This window comes from Pleurodeles waltl, chromosome 3_1 (genome assembly GCF_031143425.1).
Source record: "Pleurodeles waltl isolate 20211129_DDA chromosome 3_1, aPleWal1.hap1.20221129, whole genome shotgun sequence".
NCBI classification, from domain to species: Eukaryota; Metazoa; Chordata; class Amphibia; order Caudata; family Salamandridae; genus Pleurodeles; species Pleurodeles waltl.
In genome coordinates this window covers 1254027340-1254047561 of record NC_090440.1, presented here as the reverse complement: position 1 = coordinate 1254047561, position 20222 = coordinate 1254027340, and positions in this window count along the sequence as shown.

Below are 20222 nucleotides of genomic sequence, written 5' to 3'. Positions count from 1 at the left end.
GACTGTATAAACGTAGACCATGGAAATAATTGTTTGGCTGTCATTTATTAAAAATCATTTTATTATTTGGGTATTCCACATATGTTTTATTTACTACAGAGAAAGGATGCTAATTCAGGGGCTGTCATTCAAGCACTGTTCTTTAACAATTAAGACTTAAACATACTGATATGTCCAAGGGTATGAACACAGTTGCCTTACACCTAGAAATTAATCTTGAGTGTTTCGACCAATGCTTGCACTAGGTTTCCAATCAGTAAAATAGGTTTCATCTGACCCATTTCAGGATGTCTATGTCACATTTTATGTATCTTACCTTATTCAAGGTAGTTGGTTCTCTTCCCTACCTTGTTGCCCATGTGATCAGATTATCCAGCAATATTTTATTCATTTTTTTTCTGTAAATTTTACTCTGGTCTGAAAGCCAAATTCATGCACCATATTTTGGTTCTTCAGGCTGTCACCAGCTTTAGCAGATGCTCCCACAGGATTAGGAATATTTCTGGGGTTTCTGCACACTATTCATTACAGCTAGGAGTCTGCTTTTCTGTATACAAATGTATTTGTATTTTATATATTTTATTTTATTGATTATGTTTGTTGTTTTTTTGTGTCTTTTCATGGCTAACAGTTAGCCGAATGAAAGTACTTCACTGGCTGACTGAAAGAAGCACCTAACAAGTGTCATGAAGGAAAATCTAATTATTATCTTACAAGAAGTATGGACAACGCAGCCTTTCTCAATAGACGGTTTTGCAGGTTACTTGAGCCCAGCACAAAAAAATAAAGAGGTTAGGTCGCCCTGGGACAGGGGGGCTGGCAATCTTTTTAGCCACTTCACTCAAGAAGCAAAGTGTGCTGGTGGAATCATGAGATAATGACATCTTGATGGTCAAACTGCAGAAGTGGACATAGAAAATAAGATATCTCTTCTTCTAATTAACCTTTACATCCACCCAGACTAAGGATCCAGAAAGTTGATGCCCTACAAACTGGAAAAACATCTACAAATCTTACTAGACAGTCTGCAAGACTCAACGACCCAAGCAATCTTAGTCATGGGGGATTTCAATATGAACTTGTGTTGGCCTTTCACTTGAAAGGAACATACACCCCAACAGGATCTTCTCTGGGCTGTCATCAGTCAGTCTATTGGAACTGTAAGCAACAGACCCAGGGTTGTTAAGACAGCAGCACTGGTAAAGGACCTCAAATATCTTGGGTTAGGAATAATGAACGGGAGGTAAACTACAGGAAGATATGTTGGTGGGAAGGTATAATAGCCTCAATTGGGGCTACAGCTTCAACTCTTGTCAGGCAGTGTTTTAGCAATGACTAGCTCGACCCTACATCAAAATGGACACTCTTTACTGATAACTTACTGGTCGCTCACTCCTCAAATTTGCTTCTAGCACTCACCAAACCAAAGAGCATTTACAGCACTTAAAAAGAATTAACATATCTGCCTCGTGCAGCTTCGTAAGAAGGAACCATAAGAGGGCTCTGAGACTGGCAATGAAGCAACAAGGGAACCAAGACCCAAGTTAAATTGAAGCGTATAAACAAAATATAACGGAGGGCAGTCTGGTAGAAGTTACCAACAAAACAAAACCTCTGGGCAAAAGCACTGTTCCTCACTAAAAAGAAAAGCTTGAGAGGCTTCAGGGAAATGATCAATAACATGAACAGGGTTCCAATGGCAATCACAAGCTCTAATCTTCTGACTTCTTAACTAAACGCTTCAGTCAACCACCTAGAGAAAGGAAGCTTACCTCCAACACAACCTACAAGCCCAGACAATTCCATGCCTAGTTTCTCCAAAGAATAAATCTGCAAATCTATCTAAAAGAGTAGACAAGATGGAGCACCAGGCCCAAATGGAATCCTAAATGCACTATACAAGGCAAACCTCGCTCTTTGGGCATCCAGATTGTCAGTAGTTTTTGTTTTTGCTATCCACCTGGAATCTATTCCTGACTTGTGGAAAGGCTCCATAATCACCCCCATCTTCAAGAGGGGAACCCATCATTGTCTGGAAAACTGCCGCCTCATTACACTGTTAGACACTGGGGCAAAGCACTTTGCAGCTCTTCTGTAGGAAAGTACCATCTTTCTTGGCATATTACCCCCATTTGTTGCCTGTATGTCAGGATGTTTTGCCTGTCTCACTGGGATCCTGCTGGTCAGAAACCCAGTGCTCATAGTTTATGGCCTATTGTGTGTGTCTGTATAGTGCTTAACTGTGTCACTTAGGTTCTGCTAATCAGAACCTCACTGCTTATGCTCTTTCTGCTTTTAAATTCATCACTATAGGCTAGAGACTTCATTTACCAATTTCAATTGGCACACTGCACCCACCTTATAAGTCCCTAGTATATGGTACCTAGGTACCCAGGGTATTGGGGTTCTAGGAGATCCTTATGGGCTGCAGCATTTCTTTTGCCACCCATAAGGAGCTCAGACAAACACTTTCACATTACTACCACTGCAGCCTGCATGAAATACATTATTTCACAGCCATTTTCATTGCAATAAATTAACTTATAAGTCACCTATATATCTAACCTTCACTTGCTGAAGGCTAGGTGCAAAGTTACTAAGTGTGAGGGCATCCTTGCACTAGCAATTCCCAGAACGTTGTGAGTGCAGGGATGCCATTACACCCATGCACTACATATAAGTCAATACCTATATGTAGCTTCACAATTGTAACCCAAAATATGGCCATGTAAGGTGTCTAAGATCATGGAATTGTCCCCCCATTCCAAATATGGTATTGGGGAGCCAATTACATGCAACCTGGGGGCTCCATCATGGCCTCCCAGTACTGCCAAACCAGCTCTCTGAGGCATGCAATGCAGCTACAGCTGCTGCCATCTCACAGACAGGGTTCTGCTATCCTGGGGTCTGAGCAGCTCAGTCCCAGGAAGGCAGAAGAAAGCATTCCCTTTGGAAATAGGTGTTACAGGATGGGGACGGGTAGCCTTCCCCAGCCTTTGGAAATGCTTTGAAGGGCACATACCGTGGCCTCCTTGCATAAGCCAGTCTACACCAGTTCAGGGACCCCTTTTCCCAGCTCTGGCACGAAACTGGAAAAAGGAAAAGGGAGTGACCACTCCCCTGTCCATCACCACCCTAGGGGTGGTGCCCACAGCTCCTCCAGTATGTCCCAAACTTCAGCCATCTTGCTTTGTAAGGTGTGGGGTTACTCTGGAGGCCTCTGAGTGGCCAGTGCCAGCAGGTGACATCAGCAACCCCTTCTGATGGGTCCATACCTGATAAGGTAGCCAATCCCCCTCTCAGGGCTATTCAGGGTCTCTCCTGTGGGTTCTCTCCAGATTCTACTTGCAGGTTTCCAGAAGGAATCCTCTGCAACTACTACTTCATCCTCTGACCTCGGATCAACCGCAGCCTGCTCCAGGAACTGCTGTAACAGCAACAAAGTATACAGAAGGGATAATGTTCCTCTGCAACTTCAGCTCCAGCCAGCAACTGCAACAGTTTCCATGGTGTGCACACTCTGAAAACTCCCTGTCTTCACCTTGCACCAGAAGGACCGAAGAAATCTCCCATGGGGTGACGGAGTCACTCCCCTGCTGAAGCAGGCACCTTCTAAGTCGACGACCAGTTCTCTTGGACTCCTACTCTGGTGACGAGCATTCTTCTTAGAACACAGAGGGTGGACCCCATCGACACAGACTGTCCTGAGGTACAGCTGTCCCAATTTGGAGGAGGTAAGACCTTGCCTTCCCCCAGAACGACAGTACCCTATGCACTCTGTCTTCTTCACCTCCTGTGGCCTCTGTGCACTTTTTGCAAAGTTCCTTCATGCACAACCTGGCCCAGGTCCCCAGCACTCTATTCTGCGATAGCTGGTTGCCCCTGAGCAGCACCTACTTGGTCATCAGTACCAAGTGACAGACACTCATAGCAACAATGTTAGCCACCCCATGGCTGTTGTGAATCTCAACTGGGGGGATGGGGGGTTACTGGTCCAAAGAAAGTTGTGGTAGCCACTGATTTACCTGTAGAATGTCTGCTAGGCAATGATTTGGAGACTTCAGCGTGGGCTGAAGTGGAGTTGGAGGTTCATGCAGCAATGCTGGCCATTCCTGGGCATATCTTTGCTCTTACCGGGGCTCAGGCCAAGAAGCAAAGAGGGCAGGGAAACTTGGATCCTGGAACAATGGACCAAGGGGCATATTTATACTCTGTTTGTGCCGAATGTGCGTCAAAAATTTTGACGCACATTCGGCGCAAACCTTGCCCCATATTTAAACTCTGATGCCCGACCCCGCGGATGTCAAAATTCCACCGTGTGCGTCATTTTTTGGAAGTGGGAAACTGCCTTGTGTTAATGATATGCAAGGTAGGCGTTCCCTTCCAAAAAATGACTTTAAGGCCTGTGCGCCTTATTTACACCCCAGGGTCATTTTGATGCACAGTAGGGGGTGGGCCTTAAAAAACGGCGCACAGTCTGATGTGCGCCGTTTTTTAACACCTGTGTCAGGGCAGGCGTTAAGGAACCTGTGGGCTCGGAAAGAGTCCAGAGGTGCCCTCCGCTGCCCCCAGGGACACCCCCTGCCACCCCCACTCACCCCTGGAGGACACCCATGGAAGGGGGACCCATCCCAGGTAAGTGCAGGTAAGTTAAGGTAAGTATATTTTTCATTTTTGTTTAAGTGGCATTGGGGGGCCTAATTTGGGCACCCCTACATGCCACTGTGCCCAATATCCATGCCCAGGGGACAGAAGTCCCCTGGGCATGGCCATTGGGCAAGGGGGCAGGACTCCTGTATTTGCTAAGACAGGAGTCATGGCAATGGGGCTTGTTCGTCAAAAAATGGCCAAGTCCAGTTTGAGGCACGATTTTTGCCTCAGACCTGACTTGTACCATTTTTTGACGCACAACCCACATTTTCCCCTACGCCGGCGCTGCCCGGTGTGAGTCATTTTGTTTACCCAGACCAGTCTGCAGCACCGGCTAACGTCATTCCTTAAATAAAGCGCCGGCATGGTGCATTGGAATGGCGTTAGCCGGCGGTAAATTTTTTGACGCACAACTGCATTGGCGCAGTTGTGAATCAAAAAGTATAAATATGGCCCCAAGTGCTCCCAAAAACTAGGGGTAAGAAGGGCAAACCCTTGTCCACTATCCCTCCCTCCACAGATGATTCCCGTTTGAGGGAGAAGAATTCTCTCCCTGTGCAGAACCTACACCAGAGGAGCTGGAAGCTGATACAGCTGAGCTTTTGGGTGCAAGGGGGCCTGCCATGGAAATGCTGAGTGTGGCACAGCAAACCTGTCCCACATTGGAGGGACTCAGACAGCAAGCTATCAAACAGAAGAATGGGGATGTTAATGAAAGCCACAAAGTTTACTGGAAGAATAATCTCCTCTATACTGAAGCAAGGGACCCTAAACCTGGTGCCACCAGGAGACTGGTCATCCCCCTTCAGTACAGGGAATTCCTCCTAACTCTTGCTGAAGACATTCCCTTGGCTGGGCATTTAGGCCAGAGTACAACATGGGACAGACTTGTTCCACATTTTCACTGGCCCCATATGTTAGAAGACACAAAGGAGTTTTGTCACTCCTGTGTCACCTGCCAAGTCAGTGGAAAGACTGTTCGTACCCCAAGGGCCCCCTAAATCCCACTGCCAGTGGTTGGGGTGCCCTTTGAAAGAGTAGGGGTTGACATTGTTGGCCCCCTTGACCCTCCAACAGCTTCTGGCAATAGATGCATGCTTATGGTGGTGGACCATGTTATAAGGTATCCAGAAGCTATCCCCTTAAGGACCACTACATCACCTGCAGTGTAAAGAGCCCTCCTGGGAATCTTTTCCAGGGTGGATTTCCCTAAGGAAGTTGTATCAGACAGAGGTAGTACCTTCATGTCTGCATACCTCAAAGCAATGTGGAAGGAGTATAGTGTTATCTACAAGTTAACCACCCCTTATCATCCACAAACTAATGGATTGGTTGAGAGGTTTATTAAATCTCTCAAAGGCATGACCATGGGACTCTGAAAAACTCAGAAGGAGATGGGATGTCCTCCTTTTCGCCTACAGGGAGGTATCCCAAAAAGGAGTGGGCTACAGCCCCTTTGAACTCCTATTTGGTCACCCCTATAGGGGTCCCCTTGCTCTTGTTAAGGAGGGTTGGGAACAACCTTTAAAACCTCCAAAGCAAGACATTGTGGACTATGTACTTAGCCTAAGGTCTAGAATGGCTGAGTACATGAAAAAGGCCACTAAAAATATTCAGGCCAGCCAAGAGCTACAAAAGCAATGGCATGACCAGAAGGCTGTCCTGACAGAGTACCACCCAGGACAGAAGATGTGGGTATTCGAGCCTGTGGCCCCAAGAGCACTTCAGGACAAATGGAGTGGACCCCATCTCATTGTGGAATTGAAAGGTGAGGTCACCTATCCGGTGGACCTGGGCACTGTCAGAAGCCCCCTTAGGGTGCTTCATGTCAATCGCCTTAAACCTTACAATGACAGTGCTGACTTAACCCTGCTCATGGCCACAGATGAGGGGCTAGAGGAAGAAAGTGACCCTCTCCCTGAACCCTTCTCCAACACTGAAACTGATGGCTTAATGGAAGGAGTGGTTTTGTAGACTGCCTTATTGCTGAGCAGAAGGAAGACTGTAAAAATCTCCTAGGACAGTTTTCTGAACTCTTCTTACTCACACCTGGTACAACTACTTGGTGTGAACATACAATTGACACCGGAGACAGTTTACCTGTCAAAAGTAAAATTTATAGGCAACCTGCCCATGTCAGAGATTGCATTAAAACAGAGGTCCAGAAAACTTTTGATCTAGGAGTTATTGAAGCTTCTGATTGCCCCTGGGCCGGCCCAGTGGTGCTTGTCCCCAAACCGCATAGCAAAGATGGAAAGAGAGAAATGTGGTTTTGTGTGGACTACAGGGGTCTTAATACTGTAACCAAAACTGATGCTCACCCTATACCCAAGGCAGATGAGCTAAAAGAAACACTGGCATCTGCCTGCCAAGTATCTAAGCACCTTTGATTTGACTGCAGGGTATTGGCAGATCAAATTGGCAGAGGATGCTAAACCAAAAACTGCATTTTCACCGATAGTGGGGCATTATCAATTCACAGTTTTGCCCTTTGGTTTGGAAAATGCACCTGCCACTTTTCAGAGGCTGATGAATACAGTGCTCCAAGGTTTGGAAGCTTTCAGTGCAGCATACTTAGATGATATTGCTGTATTTAGCTCCACCTGGGATGTTGCACCCATTTTTTGCCTGTATGTCATTATGGTGGTCATTCCAACCCTGGCGGTCGGTGTTAAAGCGGCGGTAAGACCGCCAACAGGCCAGCTGTAAAAAATATGCAATTACGACCGTGGCGGAAACATCAACGAAGACAGCCACTTTAACACTCCGATCGCCACGGCGGTACAAACAGCGCAGCGGTCACCGCCAACAGACAGGCGGGAGACAATGTACCGCCCACACCATTATGACAGGCCAATCCGCCACCTTTTCCGGGGCGGATTCACCGCGGATAAAAACACGTCGGAAACAGGAATCCCGAAGGAAAAACGCTCACCTCTACACACCCCACGAGGAACGAGGACGCCATGGATCCGGAACTCCAAATTCTACCTGCAATAGCCTTCCTGCTCCTCTACCACAAGCACGAATGCGGCTGCGAAGACCAGGGTGAGTACTGCACCTATGACACAGGGGAGGGAAAAAACAGGGACACGCAACAAGCAACACCCCCAACCTCACCCACCACAACACACACACTAATGCATATCAATACATCACAGTTACACCCCCCAAACCCCCCGGAAGAATGCAAAGACAATAGAAAATGAGTGTAACCATTGTAATATATTAAAAGCAAGTAGGCATAAACATATATATACACCATGTACAAAATATATACCAAGCATAGTAGTCCAGGTAGTGCTCTAATAAAGTCCGTGGAACACTGGGACCACACGGTGTGGGCAAGGCCCACACAAGATCCCCGACCATGATGGAGAGAACACTGCAGGGGCATCAGACAGCAACTAAACAGGCACCTCATGGGAAGAGAAAGGGGGGGGTCACCTCAGCCGCTTGAGTGCACAACGCCAAATCCACAAGGGGGCCACATGCCCACTGTTCAATCCTGGGGAGTGCAAAGCCACAGTCTCACAAGTCTCTACAGTGGGTGGGTTGCCCACTGTTCAATCCTGGGGAGTGCAAAGCCACAGTCTCACAAGTCTCTACAGTGGGTGGGTTGCCCACTGTTCAATCCTGGGTAGTGCAAAGCCAAAGTCTCTCAAGTGGATTACAGTCTCCACTGGTTCTGGAGGGGGCTTTTTGCCCAGAGTGCTTCCTCCTGCCAAGGACTGAGGTAGTGGATGTGATACTCCACTGGTTCTGGAGGGGGCTTTGTGCCCAGAGTGCTTCATCCTGCTAAGGACAGAGGTAGTGGATGTGATACTCCACTGGTTCTGGAGGGGGCTTTGTGCCCAGAGTGCTTCATCCTGCCAAGGACAGAGGTAGTGTATGACAGTCTCCACTGGTTCTGGAGGGGGGTTTGTGCCCAGAGTGCTTCATCCTGCCAAGGACTGAGGTAGTGGATGTGATACTCCACTGGTTCTGGAGGGGGCTTTGTGCCCAGAGTGCTTCATCCTGCCAAGGACTGAGGTAGTGGATGTGATACTCCACTGGTTCTGGAGGGGGCTTTGTGCCCAGAGTGCTTCATCCTGCTAAGGACAGAGGTAGTGGATGTGATACTCCACTGGTTCTGGAGGAGGCTTTGTGCCCAGAGTGCTTCATCCTGCCAAGGACTGAGGTAGTGGATGTGATACTCCACTGGTTCTGAAGGGGGCTTTGTGCCCAGAGTGCTTCATCCTGCTAAGAACAGAGGTAGTGGATGACAGTCTCCACTAGTTCTGGAGAGGGGATGGTGCCCAGAGTGCAGTTGCGTCAGTGCCCTTGCCGCTCATGGGCCAGCGGTGCTTGAGACGGTGGTGCCCTGTTCAGCGGTGCTTGAGATGGCGGTGCCCTGTTCAGCGGTGTTTGAGATGGCGGTGCCCTGTGCAGCGGTGCCCTGTTCAGCAGTGCTTGAGACGGCGGTGCCCTGTTCAGCGGTGCTTGAGATGGCGGTGCCCTGTGAGGTGGTGCTTGAGGCGGCAGTCTCCATTGCAGGGACTCAGCTGCTGGCGTTACTTCATGGCCCAGCGGGACTTTTGCTGGCAGTCCTCCATGGCCCAGCAGGGCTTTTGCTGGCGGTCCTTCATGGCCCAGCGGGGCTTTTGCTGGCGGTCCTCCATGGCCCAGCGGGGCTTTTGCTGGCGGTCCTTCATGGCCCAGTGGGGCTTTTGCTGGCGGTGGTCTCCTGGGCAGGTGGGCTTGTGCTGGCGGTCCTGTCCTGGGCAGGTGGGCTGGTGCCAGCGGTCCTGGGCAGGTGGGCTTGTGCTGGCGGTGGCCTCCTAGGCAGATGGGCTTGTGCTGGCAGTCCAGTCCTGGACAGGTGGGCTGGTGCTGGCGGTCCTGTCCTGGGCAGGTGGGCTTGTGTGGGCGGTGGCCTCCTGGGCAGGTGGGCTTGTGCTGGCGGTCCTGTCCTGGGCAGGTGGGCTTGTGCTGGCGCCGGCCTCCTGGGCAGGTGGGCTTGTGCTGGCGGTGGCCTCCTGGGCAGGTGGGCTTGTGCTGTCAGTCCTGTCCTGGGCAGGTGGGCTGGTGCTGGCGGTCCTGTCCTGTGCAGGTGGGCTTGTGCTGGCGGTGGCCTCCTGGGCAGGTGGGCTTGTGCTGGTGGTCCTGTCCTGGGCAGGTGGGCTGGTGCTGGCTGTCCTGTCCTGGGCAGGTGGGCTGGTGCTGGAGGTGGCTTCCTGGGCAGCGGGGATGATGGCGTTCTTCTCCGCCGTGCTGCTCTTCCCAGACTTTCCTGGTTTCTTGTGGCCCTTTCCCACCTTGGAGGGTGTCACAGCTGACTCCACACTCCCACCTGGACCCCTGGGAGCGGCTTTGGTGGCTGAAGTCTTCCCCCTCTCACGCTGGGCACTGGCCAACTTCTGATGCTTCACATGTGGAGGACTGTCTGTGCTGTGGCTCCATGCCACACTGGCTGCCCTGTTGGCTGGTGCACTCCAGATTCCGGTGACTACAGGGACCACTGGTCCCAGAGATGTTGTGGCTGAGGTGCTAGTTCGGGACCTAGTAGACGGACGGGGTGGGGGAGGTGTGGGAAAGAGGTCAAGGTTGGACAGGAAAAGTTTTTTTGACACACTGGGACGGTAACTGGATGGGGTTTGGGAGTGGAGGAAGAGGTGGTGGTTGTAGGAGGTGTTCGTTTGCTGACTTTGGGTGAAGGTGCATGCGCTGGAGGCTGTCGTGAGGTGGATGGCTGTTGGGTGGGTGTGTGCCTGTGTTTTTGTATCTTCGGAGGGGACGTCACAGACACACTGGGAGAGGACACAGGGGGCGTGTGAATTGTAGTGGGGGTGGTGACTGCACTTGAGCGGGGTGTGGTGGTGGGTGTGCTGGAGAGGGACGTAGTGGCTTTAGAGTTAGTACATGCAGGTGTGAGTGTAGACGAGACTGGGAGGGAGGAGGGAGACGAGGAGGAGGGGGACACAGTGGAGGCAGTGGATGTTGGTGTGTCTGCATGTGTGTGATGCTTGCGTGAGTGCCTGTGGGATGTGTGGTGCTTATGTTTGCCTGAGCTTCCCTTGTGTGTTGAGGTGTGTGCATGCTGGTCTGTAGGTGTGCTTGGGATAGGCTGAGGTACAGGGGATCGGGTCGGGGTGGAGGTAGTTGGAGGGGGGAGGCTAGAAACAGGGACAATTGCTGCCATCAGTGCTGAGGCCCGGAGTCTGAAAAGCTCGCTGAAGGGCCGCCTGACCAGAATGAATGCCCTCCAGGAATGCATTTGTTTGTTGCAACTGCCTTTCTACACCCTGGATGGCATTCAAAATGGTAGACTGCCCAACAGTGAGGGACCTGAGGAGGTCAATGGCCTCCTCACTGAGGGCAGCAGGGGTGACTGGGGCAAGGCCTGAGGTGCCTGGGGCGAAGGTGATGCCCACCCTCCCGGGTGAGCGGGCGAAGGCTGAGGGGCTGCTGGGAGGGCGGTGCTGGAAGAGGGGGTGGCGGCTGTACCTGTAGATGGGGGTGGCACAGATGTCGCCGCCACCACAAGGGAGCTCCCATCAGAGGACTAGTCCGTGTCACTGGTCTCAGCTCCTGTCCCCGCCGTGAAGCTCCCCTTACCCTTCCTCCCACTGGTGAAGTCCTAGTCCGTAGTGTGGCCCTCCATGGCCGTGTGGGATGCAGCCCCCTGGTGCTCTGGTGCCACTGCTCCTCCACCTGATGATGCTAATGCACGCAAGAACAGGGACACCACAAAAAGGGGGGGACAACAGAAGAAAGACATGTTGAGTGCATGCATTACCGCTACCGTTGGCAGACACGACAGACACAGAAGCCCCCTGCACTATGCCGCGCTCTTGGGCTCCACTGTTCAATTCCTGGGAAATGCCCTACAAGGCTATGGACGACATCTGCACACACAGATGACACAGGGGCATGACTAGGTGTACTTGCCACTCTAGAGAGGTGGGGTGGGGTGCCACATGGCCTTCCTTACGGAGGGACCTCGCCTACGGAACTCGCCCTGGCCTAGGGAAACCCACAGCCCACCTCCCCCACCCAGACCCGTCCAGTCAGCAGAATGAGAGTGTACTCACCCCCTTGTGTCTGTGTGATGCCCTCAAGTGCCCATCCAACTCTGGGTAGGCCACCGCCAGGATCCTGAACATCAGGGGTGTCATGGTGCGACGGGCACCCCTCCCACCTTGGGAGGCCATCCCCAGCTGAGCCTCCGCCGACTTCTTGCTCAAGTGGTGAATGTCCTCCCATCTTTTCCGGCAGTGGGTGCTCTGTCTGTGGTAGACCCCCAGGGTCCAGACGTCCAGCGATGGCACGCCAAATATGTTTTTTCTGGTGGGCGCTGACCTACATGAAATGTACAGGGGGAAGAGTAAGTTATTACCAACTGCACCGTCAAAGTGATTGGCCCCCATCCCTACCCTTGCCATGTGGCACATGCATTCACCGTCATTTCATGCACGCCGCACTGTCCCCCCTTCCTTCTTACACCCAGCCCTCTCCACACAGGCATAGCCCATACAGCACGCTCCCTTTGTACTTACCTGTTTGTCTGGAGGACCATAGAGTAGCGTGTTCTGGGGGAGGACCCCATCCACGAGTTTCTCCAACTCCTCCGATGTGAAGGCAGGGGCCCTTTCCCCAGACACTCGAGCCATTGTCTCTTCCAGACCGAGGTGACAGCAGCACTTGCAGTGTAGGTCCTCTCCTGTCGAAGATCAGGTATCGAGTGATTGAACTGATGGAAAATGTCAGTCTCGTCTGCGGCGGTGCGTACCGTCACCGCCGGCGTACATCGTCATTGGCTCCTGGGACCCATAGGGTCCAATGCTAACCAATGCAGCACTGCGCCGCGGTCTTCGACCACCTACTGCAACGGCATACAACACCAGCTCAGTTACCTCACATCCCATTGTCCCACTTTAGAGGTCAGGCAGCTGCCATTTCAGGGGCCCACATGGATTAATTTTCAACTGCGTCACACATACTTAGGCCTAGACTCAACACACATACAGGCTACCTTTTGTGTATGAATGGTGTTCTGTGTAAACTGTGGGTACGTACCTCTGAGTTGTTTGACTCTGTGCTTGCGGTTGTCCTTCATAGGCACCGTCCACTGGGACATGTGAGTAGATGGCGGCATCCTCCGGTGTACCGACCGTTGGTGGACCTGTCGACAATGGAGGAGCGACATGCGATTATCACATACAGGCTTGACCGTGCCACAATCCAGGAACTGTGTACCCAGTTGGAGCCAGACCTGATGTCAGCAATCCGCCATCCCACAGGAATCCCCCCTCAAGTGCAGGTGCTGTCAGTGCTCCATTTCCTTGCAAGTGAGTAGTTTCAAACAACAGTGGCCATAGCATCAGGGTTGTCCCAGCCTATGTTTTCCAACGTGTTGTCCAGAGTGTTGTCTGCCTTTCTGAAACACATGCAGAGCTACATCGTTTTCCCTCAGGTGGAGGATTTGCCTACAGTGAAAGGTGATTTCTATGCCCTGGGACATATCCCCAACATCATGGGTGCCATTGATGGGACCCATGTGGCTTTGGTCCTCCCCCACAGGAGTGAACAGGTGTACAGATACAGGAAGAGTTCTCATTCATTGAATGTACAGATGGTATGTTTGGCCGACCAGTACATCTCCCATGTGAATGCCATGTTCCCTGGCTCAGTGCATGACGCCTACATCCTGCGGAATAGCAGCATCCCTTATGTGATGGTGCAACTCCAGATGCACCCTGTGTGGCTATTAGGTGAGTACCTGGGAGCAAGACAGTGGGAATGGTTGTCTGGGTCTGGGGCTATCCCTACAGGTTAGTGCGTGTCTAACAGTTGTCCGTCGCCATTTGCAGGTAACTCTGGTTACCCCAACCTGTCATGGCTACTGACCCCAGTGAGGAATCCCAGGACAAGGGCAGAGGAACGCTACAATGAGGCCCATGGGCGAACTAGGAGGGTGATCGAGCGGGCCTTCGGCCTCCTGAAGGCCAGGTTACGGTGCCTCCATATGACAGGTGGATCCCTATACTACTCACCAAAGAAGGTGTGCCAGATCATCGTGGCCTGCTGTATGCTTCACAACTTGGCTTAGCGACGACAGGTGCCTTTTCTGCAGGAGGATGGTCCAGATGGCAGTGTTGTGGTAGCTGTGGAGCCTGTGGACAGTGAAGACGAGGAAGCAGAGGAAGAAGACATGAACAACAGGGACTCAGTGATCCAGCAATATTTCCAGTGAGACACAGGTAAGAGTACAGACCTGCCCACTACATGTACTTTAACACTACTACCTCTCTACTGTCTGTCCTTTTCACCCAGTGTGTTGGCACTGAATTGTCACTTTCCCTTACGATTTCACAGATGTGGGTCCCACTGTGTGACATCTGCTTAGATTCCTCATGGACTAGAGCTGTGTGACATAGGTATGTTGACATTACAATTGTAAGAGGATTTTGTCACTGTAATTTCTAATACACTATTTCGAAATCACAGACAGACTCCAGATTGTTTTGTGCTTTAAGTGTGTTTATTTAAGTGCTTAAAATTGGAGGGGGTAGTAAAATGGTGAGGGGTGATGGCGGAGGAATGTCCATGGCAGAGTCCAGTCTATTAGTCTTACCGGTGCATTGCCCATATGGGCATAGGAAGTGGAGCTGGGGCAGTTTAAGTATGGACAGGGTGACAAAGTGGGACAGTAGGATGACAATCAGGGTGGTCTCATTTCTTGGCAGGTTCTTGGCATCGTGCTCTGTCTTTGTCCTGGATCTCAGGGACTGTTTGCTGGGTGGTTCTCCCTCTGCAGGGGGTGGGGTGCTGGTGTGGTGGTCCTGTGGCGGGGCGTCCTGTCCACTAGCGCCGGCGGAGGTGGTGGGCAGTTCATCGTCCATGCTAGTGTCAGGGGCCCCTTGTAGTGCCACAGTGTCCCTCCTGGTGTTCACGAGTTCCTTCAGCACCCCTACGATGGTGCCCAGGGTGGAGCTGATGGTTCTGAGTTCCTCCCTGAAGCCCATATACTGTTCCTCCTGCAGGCGCTGGGTCTCCTGAAACTTGGCCAATACCGTTGCTATCGTCTCCTGGGAGTGGTGGTAGGCTCCCATGATGGAGGAGAGGGCCTCGTGGAGAGTGGGTTCCCTGGGCCTGTCCGCCCCCTGTCGCACAGCAGCCCTCCCAGTTCCCCTGTGTTCCTGGGCCTCCGTCCCCTGGACCGTATGCCCACTGCCACTGCCCCCAGGTCCCTGTTGTTGTTGGGGTGGTGGGTTAGCCTGGGTTCCCTGTAGTGGTGGACACACAGCTGATTGACGTGTCCTGGGGACGGAGGTATGGGCCCGCTGGGTGGGTGCTGTGCTGGTGTTTCCAGAAAGGGGAAGCTCTGTAGTGGCCTGTGACTGTGTCAGGGGAACCGACTGTCCTGAGGTCCCCGATGGGCCGGGCTGGTCATCTAGATCCAGTTGGACAGAGCTGCTATCATCACTGTGGGCCTCTTCTGTTGGTGGTGTGGACATGTGTGGACCCTCCTGTCCAGTGACGTTGGGTTGGGGTCCTGCAGGGATATCAAAGGATGGTTATTACATCTGTGTGTGCCATGGTGTGCAATGGGTGGGTGACCGTGTACCCCAGTGCTTGCATTCCTGTGTGGTACATTATGTGATGATGGTTTAGGGGGTTGTATGGGTATGTGCAGTGGGCATGCTTTGGTGATGGGTGTCCATGCTTTGTTGTTGTATGCAGGGCTTGGTGTTAGGATGTGTGGCTTGTGATGTTGGGACATTTGTGAGGAGTTAGAGTGATGGGGGTGAGGGTGAGGGTGGGGGTATGTGCTGGCATGCAGGTAGGGTGTGGGATGTAATAGTTAAGATTTGACTTACCAGAGTCCATTCCTCCACCTACTCCTGCGAGGCCGTCAGGATGCTGAATCACCAAAACCTGCTCCTCCTATGTTGTTAGTTGTGGGGGAGGAGGTGGGGGCCTGCCGCCAGTCCGCTGAACCGCCATGTGGTGTCTTGAGACCACGGAACGCACCTTACCCCGTAGGTCGTTACACCTCTTCCTGATGTCCTCCTGATTTCTTGGGTGCTGTCCCAGTGCGTTTACCCTGTCCACGATTCTTCGCCATAGCTCCATCTTCCTTGCAATTGAGGTGTGCTGCACCTGTGAATAGCTGTGGCTCTACCCGGACAATTTCCTCCACCATGACCCTAAGCTCCTCCTCCGAGAACCTGGGGTGTCTTTGCCGTGCCATGGGGTGATGTAGGTAATGTGTGGGGTGGAGTGTGTGGTGATAAGTGTGCTGATATGTAGTGGTGTGTTGTGTGAGGTGCGTGGAAGTTCTGTGGGTAATGGTGTTGTGTGCCTGTAGATACTGTTGTTGTTGTGTGCCTGTAGATACTGTTGTTCTTGCTGGTGCTGTCTCTCTCTTGCCTTCTTTCGGAATTTTTGGTAGTAGGGGTTTGTGGGTGATGTGGTTGTGTGTTTTATATTGTATCGGGTGTGTGGGAGGGGTGTGTGTTTGTGGATCAGGTGTGTGTATTTGGAATTGTCTAATGTGGCTGTGTTTTGTAAATGTGTGTGTATTTTGAGCGCAGCGATGTGTACCGCCAATGGGATACCGCGGTTGAAAGACCACCGCGTGGATTCGTGTCTCGTGATAGTGTGGGCGTATTTCTGTTGGCGTGACGGTGGAGGTTTTGTTTTCGCCAGTTTATCACTGACCTTTGGTATGGCGGACTTGTGTGGGTGTCTTAATTTTTGGTGGATTCCGAACTGTGGGTCATAATAGCTGTGGCGGAATTCCGCGGCCGCGGCGGTGTGTTGGAGGTCTCCTGCATGGCAGTAAGCGGCTTTTACCGCCAATGTTGTAATGAGGGCCATTGTTTTTGCCTGTCTCACTGGGATCCTGCTGCTCAGGACCCCAGTGCTCACAGTTTATGGCCTAATGTTTGTGTCTGTACAGTGCTTACCTGTATCACTGAGGCTCTGCTAAACAGAACTTCGGTGCTTCTGCTCTCTCTGCTTTTAAATTTGTCTCTATAGTCTAGTGACTTCATTTACCAATTTCAACTGGCACACTGGACCCCCCTTATTAGTCCCTAGTATATGGTATCTAGGTATCCAGGGCATTGGGGTTCCAGGAAATGCTTATGGGCAGCTGCATTTCTTTTGCCACCAATAAGGAGCTCAGACAAACACTTTCACTGGTCTGCCACTGCAGCATGCGTGAAATAGTGCACACATTATTTCACAGCCTTTTACACTGCACTTGAGTAACTTATAAGTCACCTACATGTCTAACCTTCACTTGCTGAAGGCTAGGTGCAAAGTTACTAAGTGTGAGGGCACCCTTGCACTAGCAAAGGTGTCCCTACAGAGTTCAGGGCCAATTCCCAGAACTTTGTGAGTGCAGGGACGCCATTACACGTGTGAACTACATATAGGTGAATACCTATATGTAGCTTCGCAATGGTAACCCTGAATATGGCCATGTAAGGTGTCTAAGATCATGGAATTGTCTCCCCCATTCCAAATCTGGTTTTGGGGAGCCAATTCCATGCATCCTGGGATCTCCACCATGGACCCCCAGTACTGCCAAACCAGCTCTCTGAGGCTTGCAATGCAGCTCCAGCTGCTGCCATCTCACAGACAGGGTTATGCCCTCCTGGGGTCTGAGCAGCTCAGTCCCAGGAAGGCAGAAGAAAGCATTTCCTTTTGGAACAGGGTGTTACACCCTCTCCCATTGCAAATGGGTGTTACAGGCTGGAGAGGGGTAGCCTCCCCCAGCCTCTGGAAATGCTTTGAAGGGCACAGATGGTGCCCTCCTTGCATATGCCAATCTACACCAGATGAGGGATCCCTTGTATCTGCTCTGTCACGAAACTGGACAAAGGTAAGGGGAGTGACCACTCCCCTGTCCATCACCACCCTAGGGGTGGTGCCAAGACCTCCTCCATTGTGTCCCAAACATCAGCTATCTTGCTTTGCAATGTGTGGGGACACTCTGGAGCCTCTGAGTGGCCAGTGGAAGCAGGTGACGTCAGAGACCCCTCCTGATAGGTCCATACCTGATAAGGTAGCCAATTCCCCTCTTAGGGCTACTTAGGGTCTCTCCCGTGGGTTCTCTTCATATTCTACTTGCAAGTTTCCAGCAGGAATCTTCTACAACTACTACTTCATCCTCTGACCTCAGATCAACCGCAGCCTGCTCCAGGAACCGCTGTAACAGCAACAAAGTATCCAGAAGGGATACGTTTCCTCTACATCTTCAGCTCCAGCCAGCAACTGCAACAGTTTCCATGGAGTGCACGCTCTGAGGACTCCCTGTATTTATCCTGCACCAGAAGGACCGAAGAAATATCCTGTGGAGTGACGGAGTCACTCCGCTGCTGAAGCAGGCACCTTCTAAGTCGGCGACCAGTTCTCTTGGCCTCCTCTCCTGACAACAAGCGGGCTCCTTGGAACACAGAGGGTGGACCTCATCGACACAGGCTGTCCTGAGGTCCTGCTATCCCAATTTGGAGGAGGTAAGACCTTGCCTTCCCCCAGAACAACAGTACCCCTATGCACCGTGTCTTCTTCACCTCCTGCGGCCTTTGTGCACTATTTGCAAAATTCCTTCATGCACAGCCTGGCCCAGGTCCCCAGCACTCCATCCTGCTACTCTCAACTCGCTTAGTTGTTCTCCGCCGGCATGGGATCTTCCTTTGTAGTGCTGCACCAACCACATTTTGCACCTCCTTTGTCCCCATGTCCTGGGACTCCCATGGGTGCTATCTGATGCTCTGAGGGCTCTCTGAAGGGCTGAGAGCCCCCTCTTCCTTTTCACACAGAGTTGAGGCCACCAGGTCCCTCCTCCAGATAGCACCTTCTTGACACAAAATGTGACATTGTCGGAACAAAGGCTTGTTTGAGGAATCCAGTGCCAAAACTCGCATGCATCCGACTTCACGACGTGGGACGTCCAGAGCATCACGCAGGAACCCACTGATATCTTCCTAGGGCGCATTTCTGCAGTCTTCGTCCAACTGGGGACTCTTCTTTTGCACCCTCTTCTGGGTTGGCAGGGACTCCTGTCCTTCCTGGAACTTCTTTCGACTTCTGGACTTCGTCTCCTGCCTTTGCAGGTCTTCATGTCCAGGAATCCACCAGTTTTCATTTGCAGAGTTGGTTGGGTTCTTGCAATAACTCTAATCACGACTTGTATTGTGTCCTAAGGAAACTTGCAGTACTTTACTCCTGCTTTTCTGTGCTCTGGGGTAGGGTAATTTACTTACCTTTACTGTATTCTTACTCTCCCAGTGATTCTGCACTCACTACACTTGTCTAGGGGGGAATTTGAGATTCACATTCCACTTTCTTAGTATATAGTTTGTGTTGCCCCTAGACCTATTTTTTCCCATTGCATTCTAAAGCATTTCCTATTGTTTGCACTATCCTATGTCTAATTACTTACCTTATTTTGGTGTCTAGTGTATATATTGTGTATACTACTTTCCTCCAGAAGAAGTATTGCCTCTAAGATATTTTTTGGTACTGTGTCACCCAAATAAACTACCTTTATTTTTGGTAACACTGAGTATTGTCTTTACTTGTGTATAAGTACTGTGTGACTATAAGTGGACCTGCAGGAGCTTTACATATCTCCTAGTTCAGCCTAAGCTGCTCTGCTATAGCTACCTCTATCAGCCTAAGCTGCTAGAATACTACTACATTTCACTAATAAGGGATAACTGTACCTGATATAAGGTGTAAGTGCCCAAGGTACTTACTACAAACCAGACCAGCCTCCTACATCTTTTAATGGATCTCTTTCTCTGGGCAGAAGACAAACACGTCATCCCTCCCAATCAATCTGGACTCATCAAAGGGGCTGGCATGGCAACCAACATTCTATCACTTTCAGTAATTATGGGCAAATACAATTTGAATAAACAACCCTTTTACCTCTGCTTTGTGGATTTTAAGTAAGCATTCAACTGTGTGTGGCGTAATCTTCTCCAGCAAATAGGCACATTTGGTCCTTCCAGCATATCTTCTAAGAGCTATACAGCTGTTATATTTGGATACCTGAATAAGAGTGAGAATTAGAGACGGCTCTTTCTTGTCCAGGAAAATACAAGCCTCCTGGGGTTTAAAGTAAGGTTGTGTGCTCTGCACTTACCCTTTTAATATATTCCTGGCAGACTTGACTCCAACCCTTAATGAAGTAACTGTGTACCCACCGAAACTAGCAGTCATGCATATCTCGAACCTTCTGTATGCAGATGATGTGATACTTCTAAGCCAAACAGAAATGAGCTTGCAACTTCTTATTGATAAGTGTTATCACACTTGTTTAACTTTTTCCCTTTTGCAGGGTCATCTCCAATCTTTTTGCCTCCTTCCTCCTATTTTTTCTGACCTGTTTTTGTTGGCTTTAGGACTCTGGGCACTTTACCACTGCTAACCAGTGCTAAAGTGCATATGCGCTCTGTGTAAATTGTAATGTTGATTGGCTTAGCCATGATTGGCATATTTGATTTACTAGTAAGTCTCTAGTACAGTGCACTAGAGATGCCCAGGGCCTGTAAATCAAATGCTACTAT